General features: G+C 41.3%; 1 pseudogene; it reads right to left on the bottom strand.

Moving 5' to 3' along the window:
* Nucleotides 1-12656: 12656 nt before the first annotated feature.
* LOC116859851 overlaps nt 12657-24034 on the bottom strand; it is a 74293-nt pseudogene continuing 62915 nt past the window's right edge.

Raw genomic sequence — 24034 nt, 5'->3', positions numbered from 1 at the left:
AGGTGACAAGGGCACAGACTTCCAGAGCATTCTCAGACCAGCTCAGGGCCCTGGGAAAGAAGATGCAGCGGTGATTAATAGTCTCTAGTCCCAGGCATTGGGCCGTCCTGTGCCTATAGCACTAGATCAGGTATTAATTCTCTGCTGGGCTTTAGAAATGCTGAGCATAAGATGTTTTAGCCTGAGCTTGGGATTTAAGCAGGCTGTTCTGGAAACAATGGATGACGACTTCCTTTGGCACAGCTTTACCTTTGTAAAAGCTTCAGGAAAGGTGTTAACTGTGCAGAATTTACCCACAGAGGTTCCCCATTCATAAATACTCTCTTTTCTTTCAAAGAAATGGACTAGTTCTGGGGTGCCTGGGTAGCTCAGTTTGTTGAGCATCTGACTCTGGATTTCAGCTCAGGTCATGATCTCAGGGTCATGAGATCAAGTCCTATGTCGGGCTGAGCATGGAGCCTGGTTGAGATTCTCTCTCTCTCTTTCCTTCCCTCTGCCCCTCCCCAACCCCCCCACCCGCCAACAACTTGCTCTTTCTATCTTTCTCTCTCAAAAAAAGAAAGAAAGAAAGAGAATCAACTAGTTCCTATGAGCCAAATGTTGTTGCATAATGGCAGAGACTTTAAAATAGATCAAAGAATAAATCTCAAACTTTTCCACTCTCCTAACAGCAGGGAAAGTGAATGGAAACCCCAGAGAGTTGAAAGATAGTAGGTCAAGAGCAAGACATTTCTTTGAAGTTTAATGCTTATGTTAAAAATTTGTGTAAAGTTTCCATTCCCACAAAACACATCTGTGTTTTAAAATTAAAATATATTTAAAACTGGAGCGAGACACCATGGTAATCCAATAGATTTGTTTACTCCCTAGCCCTTAATTCTGAAGTCCACAAAATCTACGTGATATGACAATTTTCAGCGAGTTCTCCATGTGGCCATGGGAGCAGTCCCTTCCAATCCCATGCTTTCTCTGTCATCAAAGGGACATAGCAGGTCATAATCAATTGTAGCTTCATGCACAGGACAATTACACAAATGCACACACTAGGTTTGCAACCACATAGAGTTCTTATAGGGTTCTCAGGATGCCTGAATGCAGGTGTAGTTCAGTGGTTAAAGATGGGTCTTTGGACTTAATGAGCAAGGATTCAAATTCCAGCTTTAATGAGAATAGCTGCGGCACCTTGAGGTAATTGTTTAGCCACTTAAATCTCAGACTCAGAAAGGTTAAACATCTAAATATATGTTATAGTATTTAGAACACCACTAGGCATATTATAAATGCTCAATAAATGGTAGCTTTAATTGTGGTTAATAATTTTCACATTGCTAGATTTATTTTTGAATCCAAATTCTAAATTTTAAAAAATAAATAGTTAAAAGTTTTGCAAATGATTGTTGTCTTTTAAAAGGAAAATAACATTTTAGGTCCTAGGAGGTGGGGCCTTTGACAGGTGATTGACTCATGAGGACACAGCCCTTATGAATGAGATTAATGCCTTTATCAAAGAAGCTCTAGAAGGATGCCTGGGTGGCTCAGTCATTTAAGCATCTACCTTCGGCTTAGGTCATGATCTCAGGGTCCAGGGACAGAGTCTTGAATTGGACTCCCTACTCATCAGGGATCCTGCTTCTCCCTCTCCTTCTGCCCCTCCCCTCCACTTGTTCTCTCTATATCAAATAAATAAATAAAATATTTTTTAAAAAAAAGAAACTCTAGAGAGAACTCTGACCCCTTCCACCTGTGAGGGCACAATAAGTCACCAGCTGTGAACCAGGAGGAGGGCCTGCACCAGAATGTGACCATGCAGACACCTTGATCTTGGACTTCCCAGCTTCCAGAGCTATAAGTAATAATTTTACAAGTCAAATAGTCTGTAGTACTTTTTAAGAAAGATTTTATTTATTTATTTGAGAGAGAGAGATATCGAGCAAGCATGAGCAGTGGGGAGCGGCAGAAGGAGAGGGAGAAGCAGAATTTAGGCAGAGCAGGGAGCCTGACATGGGGCTTGAACCCAAGACCCGGGATCATGACCAGAGCCAAAGGCAGATGCTTAACTGACTGAACCCCCCAGGTGCCCCTGTAGGGTTTTTTTTTTTAATAGCTTTCTGAGAAATTTATTTTCAAGACCCTCAGGAGTAGAGAAACTTAGGGCCAGTTCCGAATCAAAGAATAATTGTTGATTAGAGGGGCTCATGCATAATACAGACATAGATCTCTTGATTGAATTAACGCCGCTTGGTGAGAAAAAAAATATTAAAACTTACTGGACTTTCTCAACCACTGTGCAATCAGAAAAACTGCAATGGTTGTTTGGTGAATTAAAAAAAAAAAGTTTCCGGAAGGAAACATGGATTCTATGCCTGCAGCACTGGATATGGGGGATAGAATTGGCTTTGTATTTGTAACTGCGTTTGCATGTTGAGCCACATGAAACTGTCAGTATTTGGTCATCTGTGACCTAACAAATGTCAATTTCACATGTTCAATTGAATAACTTCTTATGAAGACATGAATCACAAGAGGGTTTTTTGTTTGTTTGTTTGTTTGTTTTGTTTTTATTCCAGAACACTAAAAGTAATACGTGCTTGCCAAATGAGTGCTCTGGGTAATGCATACAAGTGTTAAGGGAGAGAACAGACAGGGGGCATGGGCTGGGGTGCACTAGACAGGCTTATGAGGGGCATGCAGTTTAGATAGTGGAAAGAGGACAGTCAATTCAGGCAGAAAAAGACCATGCTATGATTCTTGGAGGGAGGAAGAGTGTTTTCATTTTCTTGTAACTCAAGAATATTTAGGGAAGTCAGTGATATTAGGGAAGGTGGGAACCATATACTGGAGAGACTAGGGTACTCAGTTAAGGAATTGGAACTTTTTCTATCAGCAATGAGGAGCCACGAAAGTTTTCTAAGAAGGCAGTTCCAGGGTCAAAGCAATATTTTAGGAAAATTCCTTTAGATCTAATATCAGCATGTACTGAAGGGCCTAGAGCCCTTCAGTAGGTAGACACACACCGGGCAGGACAGGGCTTGGGAAAAAAGAACCGAGACGCAGAAGACCTCAGAGACAGTGCTAATTCTTAAGGTCTGAGAGGCCTTAAGAGGTCTGAGTGGCAGAAATTGAGAAGCAATGTTGTCTTTCCACGTAGACGGCTCTTCCTCTGCTGTAATTGCAGGAAGAATTCAGGGTAGATGAGAACCACCAAAAGGGACTTGGGGGAGAATGCTGGATGCAGTGGGACTTTGAATACGGTGGGATTTGGGTGCGTGCAGAATAAAGAGGCTGAACTTTTGGGTGGGAGGGTTACACAGCAGCAAAGACGCAGAGGCCTGGAGCTGATAAAAGGGACACTTAGTAATTCTGGGGCTGAATGGGTACCCCTCCATCCTACACATCTCTCCCCAAGTCTCCCTCCTTCCTCACCCCTTTGGATTCTTTTCTCCTTGTCCTGATGAGGTGACCATGCCAGTTTCCTTATCCCTTTGACGCAAGGAGAAATTAGCTGATAAAGCAGCAGTCCGATGAGGCGAAGGGAGCTCTCCTTGACCCAAATTTTAGAGACATCGTTATCAACTAGAGCCAGCTCCTGCCCTCAAGGGAGATGAATCAGACCGGGGAGGCTGCAGACGGCTTCCTGCGGCTCTTCCTACAGCATGCGGATTTGATTCCATGGGTGGGACTCAAAGAAAATCATTAATCTCCACAATTCTTTCATAGTCACACACCAGATATATATTCGGGGAACTGTCATAAATATTAATATTCAGGACGTGTTCTTGAATATTCAATGAGTGGCAAAAAGATCTGCATACGTTCGTCAGGGAGTCCTCTGGAAAGGAGTCCTCTGCTCTTCGCAAGCTGCCTGTCCACAGGGCCGGCGAAGAGGACTGGGCGGTAGCGGAGGATGAGATGAGACAAGCTTTGCTGTGTGGGCTCCGGGACTGATGTCCCACCCGTGCTGGATTTGCATGTCCACCCGCGCTGGATTTGCATGTATATCATCCGAGCCCTCCCTGCTGCACGGAACTGGATGTGGATTTGTGTTTACTTTATTCATGGTACTTGAGCTCCGGTACTTACAGAGTTTGAAGGACAGGTGGCCCCTGAAGATGTACAGATTCTCTTGCGTAGCCTCCAAAGTCAGGGTGAAGGGAAAAACATAACTTTACGAATTGTTTGGATGCTGAGATTCAACGTAGTTTTATATCCTTGAAAACCTCAAGTAATGTCACTGAAGAGATGCAAGCTGGCATTTGAATTGTAGTTAACAAATAGGGAAAGTGGATTAATATATTTAAATGTTAAAATTACACTCTCACCTTAAAAATGTTAACATTAGCATTTATGACATTAAAGAAAATTTCCTATATAATCCCACTACCCATACTCTTAAAGTGTATTTTACTCCCTGATTTCTTTCAATGTTTACTTAAATTGTATAGAAACTTTTTGCATAAATACCATTAGAACGCACATATGATTTTGCATTCTATTTTTTCTTTGCTTAATATTATTTGAGTTGGGAGATTTATCTTAGACCTAATCACATCTCTCCCATTAGCAATATATATTCCTCTCCCTTAAAATGAAGCTCTCCTAGGATATATTTTTTTTTTCCTGGCTTCATTGAGGTAAAATTGATAAATGAAAGTTGTATATATTTCAGGTTTGCACTGTGCTATTTTGATATATGTCCATTGTGAAATGACCCTCACAGTAAAGCTAATGAACGCGTCCGTAGGATAGACATGTCCTACATGATGCAAACAAGCATTTTCCCCAACATTTCTCCATCAGCTTCTCACTCATAGAAGAGCTGGGATCTTTTTCAAGGTTGATGCTGGTCTTGGTCTTGTAAGAAGAAAATAAACTACGTGACAAGAAGTACTAGGTCACGTCATATGCAGATTGTTCCCTTTATTAGATGGTGATATTGAGACAGGAGACAGTGAGATTATGCATCTTGGATCAAATTATACATTTGCATCTTAACAGGAATATAAATCAACTGCCAGTCCCTACGATTACTCAGCTAAATCTACTTTTAAGGAGAATAGTATTTCACAAATAGACTATATATATTTTGTTCTTTTCAACTCTACCATCTCTGGATTAACAAAACACTGCTCAGATCTCACCTTCCTCCCTGAGGTTTTATGTTTCTTAGGATTCTGTCTGGGGTCAAACTGCTGGGGGTTATTGTACACTCAGCATGGTATGGCTGGTCTAAGAGGTGCCCGGATTCTGGTGAGTAACTGAGCCCAGAGAGGAGGTTTCAAAACCTTGCTCTCTATAGTCAAGCAGATGAAAGGAATGGCCGCAGGAAGGTATCCTGCAACCCAGAATGCTCTACATCAGGGTTACATAGGTCAACTCAGACTTGGTAAAATCCTGCAGTGTATTTAGCAATCACCCATCAAGTGCTTATTGCATGCTTAACTTTCTACCTTTGAAAAGCTCAGAGACCCATGAGGGAGAAAACCGTACAAATGAATAATTATAGGTCAACGCATTAAATGTTGTACTAGAAATGTCCCTGGGAGTGAAATGACCTGGTGGGCATGTGACAGAGCCACAGTAGCAAAGAGAATGAACTAGGTAGAAATGACCCAGACTTGAGTGACCGGGAGGATGGCGTTGCTCAAACAGATGTAGAATGTGAAGATGTAAGAGGAGAAGTAGGATGTCCTTGGCAGTGGGAGCAGTGTCTGGCATGACGGCAGGGCGTCTCAGTGAAAATGTTCACGCCACCATTAGATGGATTGCTGTGCAAGAGATAGGTCTTGACTGAAATTATAGATGTGCCAGCAATCAGCAGGTGGGTGATAGTTGATGCTCTAGAAAGAGGGGAGAGCACCAGGGGGAGTATATACAGAGTAGTAAGTGGCTGAGAAGGAATGTTTGGGAGAAACGGAGGAATAGGTGCGGTCTGGCCTCTCAAGGAAAAGTCTGATCTCTCAATCCAGGAAAGAAGCTGGGACCATGTTGCTGGACTCCTTCAGTTAGGATGGTACTTGATGTGTGTGCATGCATGTGTCTGTATGTATATGTGAATTTTATTCAAGGTAGTAGAGGAGGCGCTGAATACAACTACATTGAATTTTGGAAGTAGTAATCACCATTTAAATTCCCCCCCTAAACGATTGTATTTTCTGTGTAATTTGCCCCTTCTAAATATTACCAGTGCAAGAACCTACCACAGAGCAAATTGTTGTTAATTTTCAAGAGGGAAAATGCATCATTTTCTCCTCAATGTCTTGTCTTCAACCACATTGTTTCTGATTCCCACCCCCCACCACCGTGGATGTTTACCAACAGCACCCGTGGTAGAAATAAACATGATACCGTGTTATCCCAAGGTTTTGATATCTACTTCTGCCTCTGCATGTGAATTCTTCACACTCATGATTTGTGTTAGAGGGCGACCTGATCACAGTGAATGCCTTGTCCTCTACAGTGAGCTGGCACGCCATCTTACTTTGTCAAGGTCCTGTGAACACTCAGTCCCATGGCATTTGTTCATTCCACAAGCATTTCTTGAGTATCCACTCTGTGTGTACATATGTGTGTGTACATGTGTCTGTGCTATCCTCTCACACTGACTTATTAGAGCTGTGAGGATATTCAGTAACTGAGTTTATCAATTATTGTTATCATTATTGGTTATCATAGGTAGTACCATAATTCCACCTCAAGACTCTTTTCCTAACATTCCTTCTAATAGATAGGGTTAGCATCCTAATATAGGAATCGGAAAGATGACACTGTGGACTATCTCCACCATCCCACACCACCACCATCACCACTATCAGTACCACCACCAACAACACAAGCTACCATTTGTTGAATACTCCTGTGGGCCAAGCACTTTGCAAATACTTTACCCACATTATCCTATTTATATTTCACTTGACATATAAAGAAACCAAGACCGAAAATTTAAATAATTCATGAGAAGTCATACCTACCATTTGTGGCACACTGGGGGTAATGAAATGACATGGGTCTCCTAATAAGGTCTACTGAGCAGTAGTGTGATGTGGAAGCAGACTGAGCTCAGGATGAAGTAATGAAATTTCAGAGTGAAAAAAAAATACGCAACAACAAATATTTGTGCAATTCTGAAGAGGGGGTGGTTCTAGAGAGGATATTGTGAGGATAAAGCTCTTATCCTCACTTTCTTGGAGACTCTGCTATTCTCTAACCCTATATGTCCCGTCCATATGGTGAGTGTTTGCAGATGGTGCTAAAACTCATTTCAGCTTCTAAAGGCTATTTTTCTGTGGATTGGCTTGCCTGAGGTCACACAGCTAGAGGATGACATTACAGTGAAATGTTTTCCCTTGACTTTTATTATCAAAGTGTCCCACATATAGCTAGAGATGAAAAGACAGCAAAATGAATGCAACACAACAAAATGCCGTGAGGGAAAGAATGAGTAAATAAATGGTTTTCAACCGTCATTACTGTTTCCGGGCTAAAGCAGAGGCAAAGCAAAATTATAATAGGAACGCAATGAGCTGCACTTTATTTTTCAAGGGATATTGATTTCAAATGTTCCTGTTCCCAGTTCTTTGGGCAATTGCTGTTTTTGAGTGTCCCAATTGACCACCTTTGTCACTTGGCCAGCAAAAGGCTTAAAGGAATCACGAACACTTCCATCAAACACAGCACTGCCCTCATGGTGACAAAGGGGCATTTTTAGCACTTGTTTTAACCTTTCTTCTGATTGAAGTAGGTGCTCGAAAGGCTGGGAGGACAAAAGTAATTGCTTTAGATTTTTCAGCACAGACTGTTACTACGTAGGGGAGCGTTGACTGTGTTTATGGGATACAGAATGATCCCAAGCCCCTGGAATTGCTTAATTGACTGCTCTTCTCTGAAATCACCTACGGGGAATCTCTGCCATCACTGCATCTTAAATATTCCTTAAAGAGGTCATGCTCATCAGGGAGATCCCCTATATTCACGCTTTCTCAGATGACTGTCCCTAGGGCACCTTTCCCTCTCCTCACATATTTTATATTCTAGGCTTTGACTTTCTTATTTCTGGGAAAGCGATTGCATGGTCTAAATCTGGGGCATTTTTACATGGCTGGCATTATATTATTTAGTCTCTGGTGCCATTAGGTGCTCACTGTGTAACCCTCCTGGTGCGCTAAGTTGGATACTGGGTCTAATTGGATAAGGGAAAGAGAATATGTTGACTACTGTGGGCTGGAAGTGACCTTGATAATTTTTTCCAGCTCTTCTCAGGAGGCTCTGTGGGCTGCCTTCTCTCTCCTGTCTCCCTAGTTCCAGGCTGCACTTTCCATCTGTACCTCCAGAATCCTTTACCAGAACTTCAGTCTTGTGCCCTGGAGGCAGACCTCCATGGGCAGTATTATCCAACTGCCTGACCCTCTGGCTTCCGCTTCCACTAGTGGGAAGCCCTGGCAGGAGATCCAGGGGCAAGAGGTGAGAAGGGTTGGGATATTTTTCTTCTGACCCACCTCCCCAGCACCTCCTCTCATTCTAGAGGTTTATCCCTTCACGGAGGGCTGCAGGCCTTCCCTTGCTCCAACAGAGTTCTAGGGGCCACACCTTCCCCTTGCTATTTCACTTGGGAAATGTATGGCTTTCCATCCTCTCTGAATTCTGCCACATTTTAATGTAAAGTTCCCTTATCTAACTTCCTTAACCCACCCCTTTTTGAGCATGCCATCTATTTCTGCTGAGACCCTGACTGATACAGATATAGAGGAGAAGAAGGGTCAGCAAAGTGTGCCCCAGATCCCCTAATGGTCTCAATCTCTCTCCTCCAGCTACATCCTGTTGGCTGAAGGCTGTGCCTAAAGCACAGCGTTTTCAAAGACTGACATACGATGGGGCAGGGTCGCCTTCATGAGTACACAATCTCACAGAGCCTGGCACTCAGAGGGCCCTGGACTGGGTTAAACGCTCTGCTGTTACCATTTTGAAATTCTCAGCAAGTTTTGAATGAGAGGTCCTGCATTTTCACTTTGCATAGTGCTCTGTGGAATGGTAGCCAATCCAGCATGGGAGTATAGAATGGAGGAGGAGACAAGCTCTTAACTATTCTTCTGATCCAAGGGAAATGCTTCACATTTTCTTTCTTATCCCTCACCCAGGGCAGAAGACACTAGTCTGATTCTAAGGTTGTTCCTGGGAAACACTCTTGGGAAGAGGTACCAGGGGTCAGGCACAGGGTTTTCTTCTCTACTTCCCCTGCTCCCTGCCCCAGCTGCTCTTAACCTAAGAACCAAGTCTGTCTGTCTGTCTGTCTGTCTCTCTGTCATTTTCTTCTTCCAAATGCCCTTTACATTTTTTTTTTCCCATAGGGCCAAGACTATAAGAGAAGAGCCTGGCATTGAAAGCTCTCTCCCTTTTATTCCTTCAGTAATCTCAAGCACTCCCATCTCCTTGGCCTCCTATACTTGCGGCTAATTGGAAATCTGGTTTTGGGTTCAGGGAGAGGAGGAGGCCTTTCAAACCCATCTTTAGGCTTTGAACTTCGGTCCATTATCAGAACTATGACTTGGAGGTATAGCCCTGCTAATAAGTTGGTACTTTGATTTTCTTTGCTGTTGTTTCCTGTGAGTTCTAGAATACAGTAGGGAAAAGAATGACTAATTAAAACAAATGGAGCAAAATGTGGAAACTCTCTCTCCTCTACTTCTCATTTCCACTTGAACATTTGGGCATACGTCCTTCCGAACTGTCCCTACACTAGCATTCATATACATGCGTTTAAATACACATTTAAAAAATGGAATTTTTAGGTCTACACCGCACATTTCCTAGTTATACCATCCTTTCCAGTCTTTGAACATTATGCACTTTTGGGGGAGAATTTCATGGTATTCTACCAGCATGCTGATTCACTCTTCAGGTGTGCACATTGGGTTATTCACCCAATTACGAAGCTCAGTTTAATACTTCAATTCTTAACCTGTTCATTTCTAAGATCTCTATAGTTGACTTTTTTAGAAAAAAATCTACTTTTATTAAAAAAAATACCCTTTCAAATATGTAGTTAATGAGTTTTGAAAAATGTGAAGAGTTTTTGTTACCATCACTGCGATCATGATATAGAATGTTTTCATGACCCCAGAAAGGTCCCTCACACTTCTTGGCAGTCAGTCCCCTCTTTCCAACCCCTGGTCCCTGGCAACCATCGATAATGCTTTTTGTCACTAGAGTCTTGCCTTTTTTAGAATTTTTTTTATAAGCAATCATATAGTATGAAACATTTTGAGACTGGTTTTTTTTTTTCCACTTAGCAAAATACTCCTAGGATTCATCCCTTTTATTGTGTTATTGAAATGGCTTATTCATTTTATTGCTGACTAGTGTTCTAATGGTGGATGTACCCCAGTTTGTTTATCCATCTGCCAACTGATGGTTTTCTGGGTTGTTTCCGGTTTTTGGAGTGAACATTTGTGACTTGTCGATGGCTGCTCGTGTTCTATAGTGGCCAAATGAGCAGTAGTGAAAGAGAGATCATCCGGCCTTCAAATCCCGTAACATATACTATCGGGCCCATTATAGAAAGTTTGCCAACCCTCTTATAGAGTATATTTAAAACCGCTGTTTTAATGTCCATCAATTCCATTGATTCTGTCATTAAGGATCTTTTCCCCCCCTATTGATTAATTTTCTTCTGCTTATGGTCACATTTTCTTGCTCTTTCTTGCCTGGTAAGTTTTTACCTGACATTGGGAATTTTATTTCATCATGTGCTGAAGTTGTGTTGTATTCTTTTTTAAGTAGAGTTGGAAGGCATTATGACATTTGCTTAAGTTATTTGGGATCAGTTGAATCGTTTTAAAGTTACTTTTAATTTTTGTTAAGGCATGCACAGAGTTGCCTTTGGTCTAGGGAGAATTTCACATCATGACTGAAGCCACAATCTTCTGAGGGCTTTGCCTGAGGCTCCTTGTATTATGAAGTCATTTAATTTTGCTTTTGGGGACATGAATGAATCCCTGCCCTATGTAAGGTGTGGAAATTGTCCAGCTGCACTTTTTCATTGTCTTTTTCTTAATCTTGGGAAGTTTCCTTTCACTCATACATAGATCAGTACTTACCCAAAGTTTCAAGGGGATTTTTCTACCAAGATCTCTTTCCATGCATCTTTCTTCTTCTGGATATTCCATTTCATCACATCTCATTGACTTGGCCTCCTTGGACTCTCACCTCTGGCTCTTTGTTTGGGTTTCTCCTTTCTGTGTGGCAATCTGGAAAATCCTCTAGTTGGTCTTCTGTCTTGTAGAGATACAAGATCTGCTTTGCCTACTCTCCAGTGTCTCAAGACTGCTATTTCATATATTCTGTCCCATTCGCTATTGTATTGTGTGGAGGATAAGTCCAGTCCTTCTTTCTCCAGCATGGCCAGAAGTGGAATTCTAGTGTTATCCTTCCTTATTGCTCAGTTCTCCCTTTATTTGCTTGGCTTTATCTTTCATACAACAGTGGACAGCTCTGGATTTCATTCTTTCCAACAGTCTAAACCCAGTAGAAATTCTTTCTAAAGCTCCATTCAAATTTGCCTCATGTGATTGATGTCCCCACTTTTATGTCATCTGTTCCATCTTTTGTATTGTGTTTTAAAACATTTCTCACTTAATGATCTAATCTGCTAAATCCCCTCTTTAACTCTCTACGTAGCCTTCTTCTTTCCTTTTTAAACTATTAATCTCCAATTTCTTTGAAGTTGATTTGTTATGAATGTAAAATCCTGCCATAGCTCTCTGAAGATATTTACATTTCTTCTAATGATTGCTTTGTCTTGTTTTATTTATTTTGCCTCTTCAAGTATTTAGTTCCTCAATTTGAGGAACATGTTGCCTCTTCAATGATTTTAGTTTCTTTAGGTGTTTTGTAATAGTTGATTGCTCATTTTTGTACTTGGTAATTCCTGTGTAATTGGAGGGAGGCGTCATTCCTTCCTGAGTAGCATGAGATGGATTTTTCACAAACGAAGAGGGTTCTTTTACTTGATTAAGGGGTACAGATGGCAGCTGGATGGGCAATAGCAACAAATATCTACCTCACTATCTGATTATTTTCTAATGAGTCTATCATTTGCCACCAAATCATTTGATTTTGTACTTTTCGTTCCAAAAGACCCTATGCTCCTTTTTACCTTCTCAGCATTGTTCTTGATCATTCTCCCACATAAAGGGCCATTATTCTTTCTTTCTACTTGTGAAAATTCTTTTCTTTCCTGCTATGAAGATGTTTATCAAATCTTGTGTTTCTCACAGACTTTTGAAACACATAGAAAGTAGAAATATTCAAGTGAATGAAGCATACCAAATGTAAGTAAAAAGCAAGACACCTTCCTTTGGGAAATGGCTGTTAAAAAACAAAACAAAACAAAACAAAACAAAACAAAACAAACAAACAAAAAACCCCTCCAGTCTGAATATGCTAAAGTGAATCAAGGAAATTCAGTCCTTCAATATTTAAAAATCTGTTTTTCCTCAAATATCATTGCACAAAATTGGAAGTGAAGGGCTAAAAGCTGAGGAGAAGGAAGGGAGAGAGAGGGAGCATACATCATTAACACCAAAAGTAAAATTGTACAATCTTGAGCAGTTTATTGTAGACCAGGGTCATACTCTAGGACACCAAACATTGGTGTAAGAAATTCACCATTCTGCAGAAGCTGGAAGAGTTGTCCTGCTGCCTGAAGACCAGCGAGGAGCAGTTCCCTGCCTTGGAATAATTGCCCTTCCCACTCCAAATCCTGGTTTCTACACCATGCCTCCATGGAGAGGGCTGCTCAGTCCACCATCCAGCCAACCTCCAGGGCCTCTAGGTCCTCACTGGCAGTTGTCTTGATGGTCTCCTTCCTGGGTCTTCTCTTCCACATTCAGATGGAACTCACCTTTGAACATGATAGGCCTGTGGCTGAGGGGCTTATAATCGTCAAATACAACAAACCCCAGACTGGGTAATTTCCTGCCACTGTTAATGCAGAGTTCTACCACATTCCTATAACTTTGAAAAAAAATCTTGAAGTTTCAATTTGTCCACCTCACGGGGCAGGTTGGTGACTATCAGGGTGTTTCACTGTTCTTTGGTGTTCAGCATCACCTTGCTTACCAGCCTCATGGATGGGTCTAGGGCCCCTCTGGGGAGGAGTATTATCTTGTTGTTCTCACATTCTTTGATCCTTCTGAGGCCTCAGCAGTGGAATTTGAGATTCAGATTTAGACTCCGTTCAAGACTATGAAGCTGGTACTTGAACAACATGAAGTGGTATCCCAGTAACTGGAATAGCTCCATTGGATGGAAGGTCACCAATTCCCAAGAAAATGTCCTTAAGTCCTCCTGTATGGTATGATCTATGTTCATAGGTGCTGGGGAAGAACTCTTCTGCATATCCTCAGGAGTAGTTTCTTCTAATACTGGCTCAGATTTTCCTGTTGGATTTCAAAGATAGGTTCTTGCTCTCGTTCTGGTTCAGCAACAGGTTCCTCTAAATGTTCTTCCAAGTCATTCTGACAGTTCTGATCATAGAAAGTTCCAGAATCATCAAGTACCATCTCAGATGTCTTCTGTCTTTCTTCAGGTTTCTCTCCCTCTCCTTCAGATTCCTCCTGAGGCTCAGTGACAAAGCCATCAAAGACCTCATCTTGGTATCTGGAGATATGAATGTAGAACTTATTTGCAACAGAGCCCTTAGGACCAAGGGCAAATGTCTTCATGAATCTCCTAAAAACCTGGTTGTTTTTAGAGAGCAACCCCATCACCTGGACCACCACACCATCATTCTGAGATGGCATGAGGATTACACTTCTTAGTGTGACAATTGGGAAAGTTTTGTGACATCATTTCTTATGAATTTTTTTCTGTCCATAAACTGCATCTGCTGAATTTCCATTTGAATCCAACCCCCCACGGACATAAGAAGAGTTCTTTCCATAAAATCTGTGAGGCATGTCCGGGGCCTGGTTTAGCGGTGTATAATACTTCCTCACAAGTTCCTGCCCCACCCGTAGGGGACTAGGCTTCTCTATAACGATTGCTTTGGTCAATTCAACCTGCACAGCTGAATGGGAGTGGAACAAGCTTTGCTCCACAGCATGGCAGAAGACAAAATCCCCTCACACAGCTGTGTCCACCTCTAATTGTGAAAATTCTATACAAACTTCAGGCCTAATACAAGACTCATTTCTTAAAAAAAAAAAAATAAGTCCAACTACTTTATCTCTTCTAGTTAAAATGGCTCTTATGGTGAATGGTGATTACAATGTGACTTCAAGGTTATTTCAGTTATAATAATTGCTACCATTCAGGAGGCTTCTGTTATGTGTTAAAACCCTATAGTGAATACGGCATGTGTATGACATGATTTAATCCTTATGTAATGGGGTGGGTGCTATTTTTCTGTTTTGCAAAAGAAGGAACTACCTTTTAGAGCAGGACGTCATCCAGCTCAGAGCTGGATGGTCACTCGAGCTGCTTGCCCATACCACATTCTTGCAGTTCTTCCTGCTCCACCCATATCCCTGAACCCTATATGTGTGGACTCTGCCAAGACTCTAAATCCAAAGATGGTTTTTACCATCAGCGTGGCAATCTCAAGGTTTAGAGAAAATGAACATAGCTTTCTTCCGCCACTTACAAATAAGATCAAAGATACCTAAGTTAAGAGGACAAATTATCTGAGGTTTTCATACCTCGTTAGGAAGAGCACTGTACCAGAGTCGTAACTCTGGGTTTGGAACTCTTTGGTCCTGCTCTTCCTTATCAGTATGACTTTCTCCTTTGGCTGGCAAGAATATTGTTGAGCAAGTTAATGTTCAGAACACATGAGTTTAAAGGAATTTTTCACCTCAGCCAAGATTTCTTTAGACTGAACATCTGAATTTGGAGCTCAGTAAAAAGCACAAGGAGAGATAGTTGGCTTAGGTACATTTCCAGTGAGTCAAAAGTGCTATAAAAAAATAGAAGGATAAAGATAATTGTGCTGTGCACGTCAGAGGTAAAGCCAGAGGAATCCCAGGCCAATATGATATTGTCTAGTTAGCTAGCTTGCCCTGCAGGCACCTCAAGGCCCTCCCTTATGGCAAGGGGCTTTATATGCTGCTGTCCACAAGCCAAAACAAGGGCCCAGTGCTAAACCAGATGCTGTTTCTCCCATACCATGTCTTCCTGGTGAACTGAATTCCTAGGTTAATCAGAGAATGTTGACAAAAAATAGAACTATGAAGAAAAAAACCAGAACACACAAAATGCTACTAATTGCAGTATTCTTAGTGTATTTTCTAGTGTACCAGAACACTTGAATATACTTTCAAATTTATTCTTTCCAACTCTGCGATGTAAGAATTATTTTATTATATTGGAATATATATTAAATTGGGTTTGTTCTATGATGATGGAATTGAAGCATTTGATGTGCCCCCACTTTAGTTTCCCATTAGAAATTGCAGGATTGGGATTTAAACCCAATTCCAACTTGTATCCCTTCCTCAACACACACACACACACACACACACACACACACACACACACACACATGCTAACATGCTCACACACATGCACACCACTGTTTCAGTCAATGTTTAACCTAGGATTATCTCTAGGAAAAAATGATAAAGCAAAAAATTTATTTGATACTTCAACCAATAATTATTAAATTCTAATATGTGCTATGTACTGTTTGAGATGCTTAGGATAAAACAGTGAACAAATGCAACAAAAACATCTGCCCCTTGAAACTTACATTCTAGTGGGTTGAGGTAGACAATAAAGATGAATAAAGTAGATAAGAAAATTATAAAGTATGATAGGAGACAGTAAGGGCTATGGCATAAACGAAGAGGCAGATCAGGATGAAGGAAATTTGGATTTATGAGGGCAGGGAAGATTACAGTATTAATGAGGATGGTTGGGGTGTCAGGGGGTGGGGGAGATTTTAAGGAGACACTAAATGTGTCCTTGACATTGATGCCAAGGTTTGAAGGATGTGAATATCTGGGAAATTGTCTTCCAGGAAACTGCTAGAGCATAGACGCTAACATGTGAAAATGCCTGACATGTTTGAAGAACAGGAAGGTGGCCGGATGGGAGTACAGGAGAGAGACAGTAGTAAAAGGTGAGGTCATAGGTAATGGGGACATGTGGAGCTTCATAGATAATTACATTATGAGGACTTTGATTGTCTTCTGAGTAAGGTAGAGAGCCAGGTGAGGGCTTTGAGTAGAGACATGACAGGGTATGATTTATATTTAGAAGATTATTTGCACTGTTCTGTTGGGAATAAGTTTAGGATAAGAGTGGAAGCAGGGAGAACAGTTGGGAGGCTGTTGCAGTGTATTTGTTTCCTAGAGCTGCTGTAACAAAACATCACAAACTGGCTGGCTTAACACAACAGATACTTTCTTCTCCTACAGGTCAGAAGGCTGGAGGTCTAAATTCAAGCTGCTGGCTGGATCATGTTCTGTTTGTAGCCACTAGGGTAGGATCCTTTGTGTATCTTCTGGTAGCTCCAGGTCTATGGCTTGTGGCTGCCTGACGCCATCTCTGCCTCCATTTTCACATGGCTGTCCTCGCCGCTATGTGTCTCCACGTTACCTTCTCTCTGGGTGTGTCTGTTCAATCCTATCAAATTAAGCTCCCTCCTAAATGGCTTTTTCTTAACTTGATTACACCTACAATGACCCTATTTCCAAATAAAGTCACATTCAGAGGTACTGGGGGGTTAGGACTTTAACTTTTTTGTGTGTGTCAGGACTGCACATGCAGTCATCTGGGGATGAAATGATGGATGCTTAGAATAGGGTAATATCAGGGGGACTGGTGGGCAGTGGTTAGATTATGGATGCATTTTGAAGGTAGAACACACGGAAACAGATGCTAGATCAGGTGTGAAGTACGTGAGAAAAGCCAAAGATGGCTCCTGGAAATCTTGTTGAGCAGCTGGAAGAGTAGGGATATCTGAGAGTGAAACACATTTTTGGAGGAGTGTGGATATTAGAATTTTAGTTTTTGATACATTGAGTTTGGGATATTTACTTAGAAAAATGAAGTGGTGTTGAGTGGGAAGCTAAATATATGGGCCTGAACTTCAGGTGAGAGATCGAGTTTAAAGGTAGAAAGCTTTAAATTTGTCAGTCTTCAGCAAACAGAAGAAATTTAAAGCTCAGTGAGTGACTGAGATCACCCAGGAAGTGAGCATCACTAGAAAAGATGACCCCTGTCGGAGCCCTGGGCCATTCCCACATGGAGTTGTGGGTAGAAGAACCCATGAGAGACAGAGGAGGAGGAATCAACAAGGCAGGAGGAAACCAAGACAGTGGGCATCCTGTGAACCTGGTGAAGAAAGTGCAGCCAAGGATGGGAGTGGTCAGCTGTGTTCAAAGCTGAGTGTAGTTGAGGTGAAACAAGGACTGAGAATTAATCATTAAGTCTGGATAGAGAGAAGTTTTCATGACTTTGACAAGAATTGTTGGGGAGAGGGGTTGAGGAAAACCCTTTTAGAATTGGTTCAAGGGAGAATGAAAAGAGAGGCTTTGGAGACAGCAAGTTTGGACAATGTTTTGGAGGACTGGGATGGCAGCATATAAGGACAATGTAGTCAAGGCAGGTTTTCTTCTCCTTGTTTACAGGTCAGAAACACAAACACATGGTTGTGTATTGATAGGAAGACCAGGGGAAGTTGATCTCACCTTCTCTGTGATTGTCTCTCTGTTTTCCTGACACTTCTGCATCCCCTCTTCCTCATGCATCCATGGTCCTATTTGTATCTCTTAGGGTCTGTCCAGGAGGAAGGTCCCATGGTTTGGACAACGTCCCGCCTTCTTTTTTTTTTTTGGTTTCAGTTTCTTATGAGCATCTCTTTCTAAAATAGTATCATTATATGGGAGCAACCTAAGTGTCCACTGGTGAATTGATGGATATAGAAGATACACATATGCATATACACACAATGGAATATTACTCCATCATAAAAAGAATGAAATCTTGCCATTTGTGACAACATGGATGGACCTAGAGGCTGTTAAGCTAAGTAAAATTAGTCAGAGAAAAACAAACATGATTTTACTTCTATATGGCATCTATAAAAAAAATGGACAACAAACAACAAAGAGAGAAATAGACTCATAAATACAGAGAACAAACTGGCAGTTGCCAGAGGGAAGAGAGGTAGGGAGGGGACAGGAGACCTTAGGTGAAGGAAATGATAGGTACTAACTTTCAGTTATATAGTAAATTAAGGCACAGGGATGAAAAGTACAGCATAGGGAATATAGTCAGTGGTATAATAGCATTATATGGAGAGAGATGGTAGCTCCACTTGTGGTGAGCATTGCATGATGTATAGAATCATCACGTCATAATGTTGTGCACCTGAAGCTGACATAACATTATATGTCAATTGTACTTCACCTAAAAATAGAAAGTAAGGAAGAAAAAAAGAAAATACAAGAACAAAATTAATACAGGAATGGAGAAAAAAATAAGAAAGTCTTTTGTTCAATTTTATGAAAATAAACTTGAAACCTTGGATTAAATAAAGAATAAAATAAGATGAAATAGCATCATCAGATGATTTCTCTGCCTCCTTCAAAGTGTTTAGGGAATGACTGACATCAAATCATGAAGGTGACAGTGTTTTGCATGCATGGAAACCATACACACATTTAGTTCATTTTTCAAATATGATTTTAAAAAATCTATCCAAAGCATCCAGTGTCTACATCAGACAGGAGTTCCCTCCATTCTCCCCCATGGCCTTTGCTTTAGTCAGGTCTTCCACTGCTCTCACCTGGTCTACTTAAGCAGGTGAATTTCCAAATGGTCATCTTTGGCCCAGATGCCTCCTTCTACCCCATCCCGGCACTACCATCAGAATCCCCTTTGTAAGATGCAAAGCTAACCCAGGTCTTCTGCTCAAAACCTTTTGTTGGCTTGAGCTGTTCCAAAGTACCCATTATCCTCCAAATAGGTCCTTTGGCATCTCTTTGTCTTTGTTTATAGGTTTTCTCTGGACTGTCTTTCCCTTATTCTTCTGTACCTGGAATGAGTTTATCTTCATCCTTCAATACCAAATTCTAGTGACCCCTTATCCATCAGGACTTTTCTGACTCCTCCACCCAACTGTGGGCAGAATTCATTGCTCTTGCCTCTGGACTTCCAAAAGACTTTATACATTACATTCTAATATATGTTCTTCAAGTATATATCTGGTTTTCCCTTAGATGGTGCTATCTATGAAGATGGAGACTGTGACTGATGCTTTTTGCTTTCACACAAGCCAGTACACTTCCTGGCACATAGTAGGAGGATTTAACAAAGTGTGTCCCATGGATGCTTCTCATAGCCTGCCTTGGCTCTGTACAGTGTACTCATCTCACCAGGCTGGTGGACATTGTGGAGACTTCTCTTCCACTCACTGAGTGCTCCTTTCCTGGAAGGTTTAGTATATATACGGGGTCCTTCTCTGCTAACAGAGACATCCCCACTGCCACAATTCCAGCTTCTTATGTTGTAGCAGCATTGTGAAAACACATGAAAGTCACTGCTGTCCTTGGGTCCATGGAGAGACCTTTTTCAAAGGTCACAAAGACCAGAGATAGAATGCCAGTGACTCATGTGAAGGTAAGAAAGATATTTTTGGTGGGAGTAGCCTGCCTGTCCCTTTGCAGGTGAGCAGAGACTCACCCTTTCTGCAACTGAGAAATAAGTTTTCTTTGTCCTTGACAGTCAGCAAATGAGCTTCTAAGCTCAGATAGCAAGACATATAGAGCTTCTGACTGTTAGTGAAGATGCAATTTACAAATGCAATTCATAGCTTGAGTGATTTCCACTGCTCAGACCTTCTTCCATTTCTTATAATGGGGCTGACTGCACTGGGTGACCTTTAAGCCAACCCTGTTAATTAACAAGAAACCATAGACCAAACAACTGAAACGGAAGCACTTCAGACCCCCAGAATGTCCACTATGCTCAGAAAGTCTAAAATTAGGCCTTATGTTTGTGTATTTGAATTATCATAGATCCCTGGTGCCCTTGGTCATTCAGACACTGTGCAATTCCTGTAACCCAGAGGGAATAAGGCAAAGGGATATGTACATCTGATGGAACAAAAGAGTTTGGGAGGCTGGAGAATAATATCTTTCCATCAAGGCTGCATTAGGCTGTGGTCTAGTCACCGTTGTTTCAAAGTATTTTTAGCTAGGGAATTTGGAAGTTGTTAGTGTCTATTTATCTTTAGAAATGGAAATTTCTTGTGCTGCATTCTCTCTTGTATCTGGAGCCTGCGTCACTGAGTTCTTTCATGCAAGAAAAGGCAAGTGTGTATTGTAACAGGGAGCAGTGGATGGGAGGCAAGGGTTTTGGGTTTAAGAACTAATTCTGCCTCTTTCTAATGAATGATTTTAAACAAGTTACTTAAATGCTATGAACTTCCATCTCCTCTTCTGTTAAGCAGTGATAGTATGCCTGCCCACTGCAAAGGTTTGTGGTTCCCTGTTTGTAGGCTGTGCTCTGCTGCTTTCAGGAAGCCTCATGAGTAAGAAGCCATGGGCCTTTCCTGGTGGGATATCCTCTGTCCATAGGAAGCAGTGCAGGCTCAGGACTTACTGTGCCCATCCAGTAAAGAAGCTTGAGTCACTGATCAGAGAGGCCACCCAGGGGAGTTAATCTGTATTTCTAAACAGCAATCATTCTATCTCCCAATTCACTCATGGGTGCTTGAAAGTTGAATGAGTCAAACAACACCATTTCCTATGATGTTCTCTGTCTTTGGAGGAGGCAACATTTTTTTTTTTTTTGTGAAGAGATCCTTGTCCTTGAGGATCATTATGAAGGTGAGACACAGATGGTTACAGCCTATGATACAGGGAGGCCATGAAGCAGCAGCACAGACTGAGAGCAGGAGCAAGGTGTAAATAGTCATTGGAAAGTGTTCATGAAGGTGGATTTAAGATCAAGTTTGAAAGAAGATATCATTATAACTCATAAGCCATATGATCTTGGCCAAGTTATTCAATGTCCTACAGTTGACAAACTATAAGAGACTCTTAACCATAAGAAACAAACTGAGGGTTGCTGGAGGGAAGGGAGGTGGGGGATGGGGTAGCTGGGTGATAGACATTAGGGAGGGCACGTGATATAATGAGCCCTGGGTATTATATAAGACTGACAAATCACTGACCTCTACCTCTGAAACCAATAATATGTTATATGTTGATTAATTGAATTTAAATTTAAAAAATGGAAAAAAGAAGTTACTCAACCTTTCTGAGCATTCAGTTCTTCATATGAAAAATTCAAATATGAATATATTCTGATGATCAGGGTTCTCATGAGGTTTAATGTAATGTTGATAAACACCTACAAATTAAATAAATAATATAAATAAAATTACAAATAAATATTACATTCATAAATAAACACAACCGATGGGAGCTGTTATTTTTGGCATCGAACCACTTCAGTGAAGGGTGCTTGCTGGGTCTCAGTCTGCAGGCTGAGCAGGCACTTGATGTCTTGTGATCAGTCTACAGAGAATGGAGCCCCGGCTGTTGGCTAAAGTTGAGAAACAGGGAAAAATGAAATCTGAGTTAATCTTGTGAGCAGGATAACTCAGCCAGGACCCAACAGCAAGGACCAAGACAGAAGACCACTTTTAGGGAAGGGCTACTATGGCGGGTAGGAAGACATGGGCCATGGGCAGCTCTGCTAGTCCAGGTCTAAGAGTCTCCTGCTGGGGGTTAGTGGAGGATGGACAGGTGGGGCACAGCTGCCTGCCTTGCTCTGAGCATTATGGCACCTCCTTTCTGGTGAGGATCAAGGGGGACCCAACTGAAAAGTGAGGCTGGAACCAGGAAGTGGTGAGACAGGAAGACACTGTAGCTGTGGGATGACAAGAGCAAAGCAGTGTGTGCCAGGGAGCCGAGCAAGAGGTAATCCAGACCAGTCAGCTTGGCTAGGGTGGAATGGTATATCCTGAGGTGGAGGAGTTTGGATTCTATCACACTGAATAGTGGACATTGTAGCTACTGAACCAATGAAGAGAGAGACCATGAAAAATCCAGCTTGACAAGACTATTTCAATGACTGTGAGAAGGATTAAGAAGAGATGAAGGGGTGATGGACAGACAAGTGACTGCAGGTAGAAAGATACTGCCATCCGTTATAGATATCAGTAGGACAAATGAAGCATTCAGAATCCAGGCCAGAGTCAGGGCAGGGCAGGCCCCCTGAGGTTAGATCCAGATCTCTTCTTTTTTTACCCAGGCTTATACCATTCAGTAAATCTTGCATGGAACAGAGGCAATCAAAAAGGTCTCCTTTGGATCTGCCTAGCAAACTGAGGTTTGCAGAACTAAGTGGGAAACAGCATGAAGAATGCAGGCACTCGTGGGTCTTATTTTTCCAAGGGAGCACTCATTACTGTGGCCCAAGAGCAGAGAGGACTGAAGGGAATATAATTGCTTACATCTCTTGAACACACAGGGCCCTCTTAACCAGCTTCTTTGGCAAGATGCTTGAAAAGACAATGGGAGAGAAGAGAAAGTTTGGAAGGGAAAAAGGGCTCTTTTTTTCAGCAGGAGTTAGATTGTAGAGGAGAATACTTGCAAGATGGAAATAAGGATTGTACCCTCCCTCAGATCAGAGGCATTTTTGGAAACTTCTGAGATGCTGTCAACCCCCACACATCAGTATTTGTTTTTGCTGGGATGTGGGGCAGCTGGGAAGAGATTCAATATCTTCCACCTCCTCACTAGATAGAAAAGGTCTGTTGAAGCAGAACATGAAAATGTCAGAGTCTCAATAAAGGTAGCCTAGTGTCATAGAAAAGACAAATTATGGCTTGGCATACTGGAGTCCTGATCTTCCCTGGGTTCCTCAGGAGTACCGGGACTTGGTCACATCACATCAGCCTTCTTAATACTGGCTTTTTAAAAATCTATAAAATCGTGTTGGAAGATTTCTTCTGCTTTTAAAATTCTTTAACTTTGAAATCTATAATATTATAGAAAGAAAAATGTTAGGGATCAATATTTTCAACATAAAATAGGGTGCATTTGCCTTGTTTTCATGAAAAAATCGGTTTGAGAATTATCACAATTTTATCCATTAAATGGAAAGAATTTTGCCTGTGTCTTTGTTTCTAGGCTCTGGGGTATTATTAATTTTCTGTGACTCACTGGAATAGTAAACGCACCATAAAGATAGGATGATTAGATTTTTTTGCTTGTTTTAGGTCTTCATTCTCTGTTCTTTTAGAAGGCTTATCTTGATTTAAGCTGATTACAAACTATTCCCAGGAATTTTGGTTGAGTCTTAAGTAGCTATGGATTTCAGTTTAATTATTTGCAAACTGATTACCCTTCCTTTTAGCTGCTATGACCTAAGTTCAAGTTATTGGCCTTATTATTATCATGGTAATGATGGATGACATCACTGAATCCAGAAGCAGGCAATGCATCCATATAATAAGTATGTTGTAGAGATTACTCAAAGAAGATGTGGGCTTTGGGACTAAGCTCTGGAAGATAAATCTGTTTTGCCCACATAACTTTCTACTTTAAAATAAAATATATTAAATCTCTTGCCATGACATCCTTCTCTAAGCAATACAGGGTATTCCAATCTTGATTCTTGCCTTACTGGAGAGAAGCTATCTGTGCGTGTTTCTTTTTCATTCTAAGAGAAATAAACTCTACTGATTTGGGTGCTTACCATATGCTAGAATCTGGACACAGTGCCTTGCATGGATTGCATCATTTAATCCTCACAAAAGCCCTAGGAAGTGAGTAATTGTTTAAAAAATTACTTTCATATTACAGATACATTTTGTTTCCACTGACCAGAGCCCATGCACTTCATCACCTTCTGTACTGCCTCTGGGGAAGAGAGATGCCTGGAATCTGGTGTTTTCATCAACTCATGTCTTTCTCTTTTTAGGTGATAAAGTATAATGGTGACATGGAAATAGAGAACCTTCTTTTTTAATAGATTTAAGAAATCTGAAGAAGAAGACAAAGAGCCCAGTAATTTGTGT

Source organism: Lontra canadensis, unplaced genomic scaffold (genome assembly GCF_010015895.1).
Source record: "Lontra canadensis isolate GAN:19392208 unplaced genomic scaffold, GSC_riverotter_1.0 scaffold164, whole genome shotgun sequence".
Classification (NCBI taxonomy): domain Eukaryota; kingdom Metazoa; phylum Chordata; class Mammalia; order Carnivora; family Mustelidae; genus Lontra; species Lontra canadensis.
The sequence above is the reverse complement of the archived record's forward strand: the minus strand, read 5'-3'. Positions and strand labels throughout refer to the sequence as shown.